Raw genomic sequence first — 10,932 nt, 5'->3', positions numbered from 1 at the left:
CCCAGGCTAAATTTTTTGATCCGTTTAACCAAATTATTATTTATTTTAGTATTTATTTAGGTTCAAAATTGAACTACGTGTACCCCTTATAAGATTCAAAAAATTTGAAAAAAAAATTATATTTAGGCTCATATGTTTCAGTGCAGCCTATGTCCTAACAATAGATGAAAAATTGAATTCTTTGTTAGTGGTAATTCAACCATCAATCTCCAAATTACCATAGGATAATTGTAATAATATCTAAATTTATTCAAAACATTCTACAAATTGACATGGAAACATATTTTAGGTCTATAATCTTGCCATAAAGTAATCAGATGGTTTTAAAAAAGTAAGACTATAGATTATTCACAAATGGATACATCTCTCAGGTAGTTTCTAATAACACAAGTCAAATTTTGAAGTTTGCGTACCTAATAATATTATTGAACTCGTATGCACCTCAAAATTGGCCACAACCTTATTTTTATCTTAATGACAAAATATGAAGTTACATTTGCGGTTTCTATGCAAAAAAAAATATTTTTTCTATTTAGTATTAGATTGAAGAAAACAAGGCATATGAAAAAGATAAAAAATAGCAATTAAAATTCAAACAAATATCATTATTTGAAAAGAGCGTGATTTTAGAAACATTCAGAAAAAAGAATCTTCAAGTTTGGGGTTATTATGAGGGAGAAATACAGGTTACAAGTTTTAATTCAAGATTAAAAAGAGAAGATGAACTGCTCATGAGTTTTTAGTGGTAATTCAGCTACTAATAATATATATTTATGTAACATATTTGCCCTTAAAATTACCAAACAATACCACAGCGGTTGTTACCCTTTTTTTTCCATTTTATCCCATTTTAGCTTACCACGTGGCGCTACTGGACTGACCCATTCGTTCGACCCCCCGTCCCCCCAATCCACCCGCCGCCCCTCACCCCTCTTCCTGTGTCTCTCTCGCTCGCACTCTCCCTCCCTCCTCACCCGCACGCCGCAAGGCGCGCCACCGTCCCTCCCGCCCGCGCAGGTGGCCGCCGCTGCCCCTCCCGGCTCCCGCTCGCTGCTTGGCTCGCTGCGCGGGCAGGTGGCCGCCGCCATCCTCACCCCTCTCCCTCTATCTCTCTAGCACTCTCCCTCCCTCCTCACCCGCACGCCGCAAGGCGCGCCGATGTCCCTCGCGCCCGCCGCCCGCGCAGGTGGCCGCCGCTGCCCCTCCCGGCTCCCGCTTGCCGCGCGGGCATGTGGCCGCCGGGCGGAGGAAGCGGGTACTTCGTCGGAAAAAGTAAAGGATGGCTCCCCTCCATCGAAGAAGGGGGGAGAGCCGTCCCCCGCCGCCCGCGCAGGTGGCCGCCACAGCGCCACCGTCTCACCCGCTTGTCCGCCGTCCGTTCCACCGTCGCCCACGCAGGTGGCCGCCGCTGCCCCTCCCGGCTCCCGCTTGCCGCGCACGCAGGTGGTCGCCGTAGTCTCTCCCACCGCCGCCCGCGCAGGTGGCCGCCACAACGCCTTCGCCCGCCGCCCGCGCAGCGACGGCGACGGCGACGGCGAGGTGTCGAAGCCTACAGGCGGCACCTCTACTCCAACGACGGCAGCAGCCCGCAAGGCACAGCCTCCTACAGGTTGCAGCGGCGGGCCGGAGCTTCCTCCTCCCCACGCGAATCGACGACGACGCCGCCTCCTCACGTGGATCCGCGATGACTCCTCAACTCAGGAGCCGGGACAGGCGGTGCCTCTTCCTCAACCGACCACCAGCAAGATCGAAAGCATGTCGTTCGAGGCCGCCGGCCATGGCTCAAATTTCCTGTATTCAGAGACCGAACGCCTAGGCTGATATAACGATGCAGGGCCTCTATTCCGTTTTTTTTTTAAAAAAACTGTAGATAGAAGAGCTGCTGCATAGGCCACTACTGACTCGAGTATTGCAACAACCAACGCCAAGCCTTGAACATTGATTCGGTATTCAGTGTTTGTGTTTATGCTTGCTGCCTTCCCGTGCCTAGTTCCAACCCCCTGAATTTCCCAATCGCCAAATCCTCTCTACATCAATTGAACGAATTGAATTTATACATTTACGCAGTATTTTGTAAGCCTCTACTACAATAAAGCGGACCAAGACTTTGACATATTTTTATTTGCATACTTCTACGCTTAAAGTCAAGCTAATATTATGGTCAACTACAATCACACAAGGTATAGGTATGAACTGAGCGGAGCTAGCAATATGGATGGAAAGCTAATATTCTAGAATCACAGGTGATCTATAGGTCCCGACGCTACATGTGGTCCACCAGTTCTATCACGAGTCGCTGGTGTCACATATACGAGATGTTGGTGGCACACTGTTTTGTAACGATACGAGATGTTGTTTATAATGCGCGCTTTACTTTCGTCATAATTCCGTTGGGGCCGAGGGCTGCTGCCGAATAACTATGACGAAAATTATAGATATAATCTGTACAATGATGAAGTTTGAAATGTTACGCGAAAAAATATCATGGAAGCTCCTATATTTCTACTGGTATCATATATCTGTGTTTATATCTTCTCTACCTCTTTATCTCTATTTTTATCTCTGTATCTATCTATACTACTAGGAATCCTCTCAGGCCTTGTTCGTTTAGGCCGCCGGCGGCTGCCTACTCCGGTGGCAACATTCTCGCCGGTACTCGTCGCTCACTTCCTTGCCCTTTCCTCCCCATGTCCTAGGGTTTCTTGGAGCAAGTTCGCCGGTACGGTTCTTGATTCGCATACTCGGCGGGTTCTTGATTCGTGGGTACTCGGCGGCTCCGCTAGAGGCTGCGCACGTCGGCTGCGCACAAAACAAATCGGCCGATCGGGAGCCGGTTGTACTGCTGCTAGTCCTACGTGCTTTTTGGCACGAATCCCAGATCTTGGCGTGAGGATAAACAAGCGGGGAAAGCGCAGCTTTACGGGCGGGCGTTTAGACCAAACAATTACCCATTCGCTTTCCCCCAAAAGTCCTGCTGTGGCATCATCCATCCATCCCCCAAAAGGCCTGATAGTTTGAACATGTGCCAGCGACATCGAGTTCCAGCTTCAGGAATGGTGTAACGTGTTTCGGATTTTTTTTACTAGCTCTGCTCTAGGATACTAGTACAATTTACCCGTTGGTCCCGTGGGCATTCGCTCGAGCACGTCATGTATGCTCTGTGCTCGGTGGCCTTGGCGTGGTCCTCTTCCTAGATAGTAGCAGTTATTAGTAGTTTCTCAGCTCCTGCTAGGACCTTTTACCGTTCCCAAACGGTCAAGAGGGTCAATTTCTGCTCCCTCCGAGCACAATCATACCACGCCGTTCCCCGAACGTAGAGTCATAGAGAGACCAGGCCAGCCGGCATCATTATTCATTAGCGTGGCATGGCATGGCAACAAAGATTTCCTTTTGTTCTGCATGCAGATCACCACTCCCCTTGCAGCACTCACGGTAAAACTGTATCTGACCAGGTAGTGAATTTGTTTCTTTTTTTCAATCTCTGCAGCCGACGTGTTGCCTTTGTGCTTGTACTTTTGCTGCGGGGAGATTCCTAATTTTGCAATGTCACCATATCTATAGACTGAGATCTTGCTCCAAAACTTGTCAACCCCTAAACATGAAGTTGCAATGCTCCTGCTCATGTCATTGAAAGAGCTGTTGTATACAGTTAGTGATATGGCTGAGCAAATAGCATCATCAGACTTTGCATGTCATTGAAAGTCCTGCTCATATCTATACACTGCTTGCTTCAGAACTGGTGTCAAATGGTTAGTGATATGGCTTCTGAAATTAGAAATGGTATTCTCTATTTCTTCCCTCCACTCAGTTTCATTCTTACATAGACATGTAGTCCTATCTCATATTTATTTTCTGCACCTTCCTATTGACTTCTGCTGCTATAGTTATTATCAGCTGCAAGGCATTATTCCAGTAGCCCATAACTTGCCCTGAATGGTTAACTAGACCTTTGCTTTCAGCTGCAAGTAGATTGTGTCTATGCCAATTTTGTTGTTGGCCACGTGAATACAATCCCTTTTTCCAGGGTATAACTTTGTTGTTCCTCATCATGAAAAGAACCTGCTGAATATTATTGTTTCGGTGCACTGAACTGATGTGGATTGTATAACTTTGTTGACCTGTCCTGTCTCTTGTCAGTATATATTCCAGTATAGAGTACTAGAATCGAGTGGCTTGCTTGCAACTGACATCTAACTGCTTGGTTAACTTTTAAAATAGCATGGCTATTGAATTATACTTATTGTTTCTTATCTTTTCTCCTCTGTTTGGTGTCAAGGATCGGATAAAAAGGTGGACTGAAGTCACAGTTAAAGTAGATCGGCATCAAATTTAATTGCATATTTGTAGGCGTCAAGGCCAAGCTCCCAAAGCAGAAGCTGCACCTGTATTCTTATGTAAAGAAGAATTGCTAGGACTAATTTGCCACCTATCTAAATTTTTGGTGTTTATTATTAATCTTCAATCTAGGGTTGAAGCAATGTCGTTTGATCAGACAAACCTATTTTATGGTTGAAGCAATTGCTCGTTTAATTTATTTTGTAAAAATTGAACTGACTCTTGTAGGCTCAGTTTGTTTGGATCTTAGATGTTGGACTGGTCTCTTGTGCTCATATGATACGGACGTTGCGTGCTGCAGTGCAGCAGCAGCCTGCAGGGTCAGGTTCACTAATCCCTGCCACAAATCGAACAAATGGTTTCAAGAGAGGGATTAAGAGGAAGGAAGGGATTAATCCCCGACAGGGTTTGGGTGACATGGGAGGGATTCACCCAATCCCTGCCTGGATTAAATCCTCTTGGGGATTAAAACCCTATGAGCCGAACAAGAGATTGGTGTCACTCAGATTTTGGTGTCACGCTTCCGTTGTCTCGCCGCTCGGCAATTAGGCGCTGCCGATCCTATTTTCGCGCATTCTGTTTCAAACAGCGAATTCTCCCTTACCCCGATGCCCAAACCCTCCTCGCGCAAACGCCGATCCCTCGTCACCCAGTCACCCAGCCCTCCCTCACACGCGCGATCCATCAACGACCAGCCGTGACGCCGCCGCTATCATCTACGGGATCGGACTCGATTGGTGGCGCCAGCTGCCTGCCCTGCGTCTCCTTCCTCATGGTGGTCTAGGTAAGTGATCTGAGCTGATTCAATCGATTTGTGCCATCCCCGGACTGCTGTTCTATGTTTGTTTCTCTGGTCGCGGTGGCCGCGGCGTGTGTTCCTGGCCTTCTATTCTATCTTTATCTTTGTTTCTGATCTGATCCCATCTCATCCCCTATCGTGGTGATCACTGTAAAGAACGTAGCCTTAGTTGTGATTTTGATAATTATATGATAACATTGACTAATAAGTTTGTAAGCTCAAGATCGTAGGATTTAGTTTCCATGGATGGAGTCCAATCAATATACAAAGATGGTCCAATTCGCTATCAAAATATCCAAGGTGTAGTCAAAATACAGAGATAGAATATATTTGAGCTGTCCAAATGATCGCATCGACGAATTGGACGTGCCAGCCGAAATCAGATAACCGGTTGAACCGACGGTCGGTACATTAGTAGTTGAAACAACCATCAAGATTAGTAGTTGAAACAACGATCAAGTACGGAAGAATCCAGTTGCACCGGTTGAATCGACGCTACAAGAATAGAGGCATCGGTGCAATGAGTAGATGACATAACGATCAAGTGGAGAAATGACAGAGGCATCGGTTAAACCGATTGTGCAAAAGAAAGCGTCGGTGCAAGCGTGCTGTGGTTACTCAGTACGCATATTTTGGTTCTAGAAGTGTTTCCGAGCAAAGTCTTGAGGACCGGTTAAATCGACGGTCGTCAGTGCATTGCGTCGGTGCAATGACGTCAGCAGAGGATGGCAGTTGGAGTTCAACAGCTAGTAGGCAGGCTGAGTGTGACTAGTTAAACTGATGGCAGCGACCGGTTTAACCGACTCTTTATGCTTTTTAGTGAAAAAATATGTAACGGCTAGGAGTAGATTTCTAGCCTATATAAGGCCTCACCCCAGGTTATTTGAGGTTGCTGGAGTTCATAAGAAGCTACCCACACTCTAAAGAAGTTCTCCAAGCCACCTAGGAGCTCATTGATCACATCCTTAGGTTTAGCAAAGCTTTGAGAGTGTTAGTAGTAGGCTTAGCTCTAGAGAGAGTGAGAGATGCCTTGTGTGCTGGTTTTTGAGTGAACCACAAGTTGTATCTCAGTTTGCTGGCCCCTTTGGAGTCTTGGTGGCTCACCGGCAAATCATCAACCCTCCGGCTTGGTGTGGAGCGGCAATGACAGCTTTGTACGGGAGACGTGGATACCCCCTTTCTTCATGGAGAAGCTCCTTAGTGGAGACGACATCAAGGTGACTGGAGACTTGGCGTGGGCCTTGGTGGCTAAGCTTTTGTGGCATGTCAAGAAGAGTACCGGAAGATACTTGGTGACCGGGAAGCAATACTCTCAGTGAGTGCTTCAACAACATGGACTAGGGGTGGTTTTGTGCCTACCGATACCACGGGATAAATTTTCATGGCGAGAGCTTGCTTCCCCTCATTCCCTTCCTTTAAGCTTCCGTATTTCTTATTACAATCTTGTGTGACTTTACATTCTTAGTGTAGTATCTTGCTAGGATTGGCTATAAGTTGTAAAACTCTTTGGGATGAGATTTTGACACTAGTTGAACCCTAATTGCACATCTAGATAATATGTTTTAGCTTATGTTTTGTGCTTGAGCCATAGGTTAAGGCTTTAGAATTGCCTAATTCACCCCTCCCCTCTTAGGCTACGAGCATCGATTCCTTACAATCACCTTACCGGTGGTCGTGGATGGATCACATATACATCCTTACTAAGGTTTTCGTTCAGGAAAGCAGTTTTGACATCCATTTGCCATATCTCATAGTCATAAAAAATGCAGATAGAAGAATCCAAATAGACTTTAGCATTGCGATGGGTGAAAATGTTTCATCATAGTCAACACCTTGAATTTGTTTAAACCCTTTCGCCACCAATCGCGCTTTATGGATATGAACATTTACATCCTTGAATATCTTTTTCTTAAAAATTCACTTGCACTCCACCGGTCTTACACCGTCAATAGGATCAACCAAGTTCCAAACTTGATTGTCATGCATGGATTCTATTTCGGATTTCATGGCTCCAAGCCATTTCTTAGAGTCTGGTCTTAGACTCTTCATTATCCAATTACAATATGTCGCGCTGCCCCGTGGTTAGGAGCGTGAACTTTTCAGGTGCACGACGTGCCCTTATAGACCTTTGTGGGGCTGGTTCTTCAATAACGGGTTCTACAACTCCTTGTTCATCCGGTGAAGGTTCAGTGGGGGCTGAAACCGTTTCATGTACATCTCGAATTTCTTCAAGTTGCACCTTGCTCCCACTAACTCCTTTTGATCGGAACTCTTTCCCTAAGAAGACACCATTGCAGGCAACAAACACTTTACCTTCCGTTTGATTATAAAAATAATATCCTTTTGTTTCCCCCGGATAAATAATATCCTTTTGTTTCCCCCAGATACCCCACAAAGAAACACTTGTCTGATTTTGAAGTGAGCTTATTAGACATCAAACGTTTGACATAAGCCTCACATCCCAAACTAGGAAAGATAATCCGAGATGTTTCCCAGTCCATATCTCATATGACGTCTTTTCCACAGACTTAGTTGGAACCCTTTTCAGTGTAAACACAGCAGTTTCTAGAGCATAACCCCAAAATGATAGTGGAAGATCAGTTTGGCTCATCATCAACCTAACCATGTCTAATAAGATTTGGTTCCTCCGTTCGGAGACCCCATTCCATTGAGGCATTCTAGGTGGAGTCAATTGTGGAACAATTCCACGTTGTTTTAGATGATCACCGAATTCGTGGCTCAAATATTCACCCCACGATCAGATCGCAGAAATTTAATTATCTTGCCTAATTGATTCTGTACTTCACTCTGAAATTCCTTGAACTTTTCAAATGATTCAGACTTGTGCCTCATTAAGTAGACATATCCATATCTACTAAAGTCATCAGTAAAAGTAACGAAGTAATGAAAACCATCTCTGGCTATTGAGCTCATCGGTCCACATACATCGGTATGTACAAGTCCCAACAAGTCACTTGCCCTCTCACTTTAGTCATCTTCCCAAGTAAACAAGACTCGCACGTGTCAAATGATTCAAAATCAAATGAGCTTAATAAACCATCTTTATGGAGTTTTTCTATGTGCTTCTCATTTATATGATCTAAACGACAATGCCAAATAAAAGTGGGATTCAAATCATTCGGTCGAAGCCTTTTTGTGTTAATGTTACAACTGATGAGTAGTTCTACTACAGTACGAGTAGTTACAACTGATGTATGGTGTGGGCCATGTCTCATCCCTTATCTTAGAATATGTACGCCATGTGCGCAGTCCTGTGGTCTAGGGTCTGACAGCGAAAGTCTCACTTCCTTCTTCTTCTTCATATCCTCCAAGTATTTCTTGCGGTTTCTTGACCAATGCCCCTTGGCATGGCAATGGAAGCATTCATCATTTGGATTAGGGCCAGATTTGACCTTTGGCTTTTGCTTAGAGCTCAAGGGCTCATTAGGGACCTTTCCTTTAGCTTTGCCATTAGGAGGCATCCAACGCTTCCTCCTTTTGTTCTCCTTTTGAACCATCATCACATGAGGGGGGTTTTTCTTAATGCTCTTCTCTACTATTTTTAGCATCCCATACAATTCAGCCAATATTTTGTCCATGCCGTTCATCTAAAAGTTCATGATAAAAGGCTCATAGCTCGTCGGGAGCGATTGGAGAATGACATCAATAGCCAGATCAGGCTTGAGCTCAGAACCAAGTTTCTCCAAAGTCTCAATGTAACCAATCATCTTGATCACATGAGGACTAACCGGACTACCCTCTACTAGCTTGCACACAAACTAGGACTTTGAGATGTTGTACCTCTCAGTCCTAGCTTGGTTCTCAAACATTCCACGTAGCCTCTCAATCATGGAGTGAGCATCGGCATGCTCATACTGCTTCTGCAGATCAGGGGATATGGTGGCAAGCATGAGACAACGGACATCGAGTGAATCATTACAGTGCTTCTCATAAGCTTTGCAAGCTGCAGCAGTGCACCATCAGGGAGGTCATCAGGATATTGTTGCTCAAGAACATACTACTTTTTCTCTTGCCTAAGAACAATTCTCAGGTTGCGGTACCAATCAATAAAGTTTGTTTGATTCAACTTTTATTTCTCAAGAACAGATCTCAAATTGAAAGGGGAAGTGTTACTGGCAGACATGATCTACAACATTAAAATAAGATCATGGTTTTAGCACTAAGTTTTGTGCAATGCTTCTATTAACAAATTTAATAAAAGACTCCCACTATATTAACATCATCTTCCCTCTAACAACATTTAGGGGACCAAGATCCATATTCACTGAAATCCTAGTGAGCTTTGGCTTCACATCTAGAAAGTTAGTGACATAGGTAAACAACAAATTGCTAATCATATCTCTATATGACTCTTGTTTGTTGGGTGCAATCCAATACCGCGGCTCCAACTCCATATCCTAAAGCCCAAAACCATTTTGATAGCTTTGTTGAGTAAACCAATACTATGCTAGTGAATGTCTAACAGCCATCCTATTCATGATGATAGTTGATAGTACTCTACTTTGGTAAACTTACCACACAACGATCAAAATTTTAATAGGTGCAGCTATTGGGAAAGGATATCAAAGTTCTCAACTTTAATAAGGGAAGCTATTCTGTCATGATGAAAAGCATATCGACCATATGAAAGACATGAAAGAATAGTATGACAGGAAAATTAAGGAGCTAATAAGTTTATCGAGTTATGGACAGGTTAAAATTCAATGAAAGGAAAAAGAGCAAGAAAAGACGCCAAATTTGCTTAAAGGATGATGTTGGGCTTGAAAGAAAATCTTTATTTATTTTATATTTTGAATTTGAGTTTAGGGAACACCGTACTATTAAGAGGGATGCGAATGGATAGCATGAAGGTATCAAAGTTCTTATTTGAGATGTTAACCACTTAGGAGAGACACAAAATCACACACTTGAGCACCTAGTTTTCTGACTGTTTCAGTGTGTGTCACGAGTTCCGACCCTGTGTTGGAAGTTCCGACCCCGTGTTGAAACTTCCAACACTTGTCGGAAGAAGCTAGATTCTTCCGAGAAGGGGTCTTAGGCTAGCTGTTTTTAAATGGTTAGAACTTCCGACCCTGTGTCGGAAGTTCCGACAATCACTTAACTAGTGCACTAACAGCTAGTTTTTGGAGCTTGAGTATTTATACCCTCTCAGCCCCTCCTTTATTTGCTGCTGGCCTAACCCGAGACAAACACCTCCAAGAGCATTTACTACTCCTCCCCAATCCCTCCTTGAGCTAATCCTTTAGTTGATTTGAGCTAGGACTTGGGTGAGAGCAAGATTGAGGTGTGAGACTCAACCATTTAAGAGAGAAGGCAGCCAAGTTCATGTCAAGAGCACTTGAAGCATCTTCATTCTTCAATTCGTGTTCGTTACTCTTGAAGCTTGCTTCTAGATGGTTTGGTGTTGCCCGTGGAGCGTCCTCTCGTGTGTGTGCGTCCTGGAAAGTTTGTATTACCCTATCCTTTGTGGATTTCATAGTAAGTGACTCAATCCTTCTTTATGGTTGATTGAGTGAGGTAAAGGATTAATGGAAGACCCGGCTCTTTGTGAGCTCCTCAACGAAGATGTAGCTTTCTTAGTGGAAGTGAACTTCAGGTACAAATCTCTTGTGTCTTCTACTTATTGCATTTATTTATGTCTTATTGATCTAGAATTTGTTTTGTGCCGATCTACGTACTCGAGTTGTTGGACTAGCAAAGATCACCTGCAGAAGTCTTCTAGTATCATTGTGCAACTTTTGATTCAGCCAGGTTCTACAGTTTCAAGTTTAATTTTG

The sequence above is a fragment of the Panicum hallii genome, chromosome 6 (assembly GCF_002211085.1).
Source record: "Panicum hallii strain FIL2 chromosome 6, PHallii_v3.1, whole genome shotgun sequence".
NCBI lineage: Eukaryota > Viridiplantae > Streptophyta > Magnoliopsida > Poales > Poaceae > Panicum > Panicum hallii.
The sequence above is the reverse complement of the archived record's forward strand: the minus strand, read 5'-3'. Positions refer to the sequence as shown.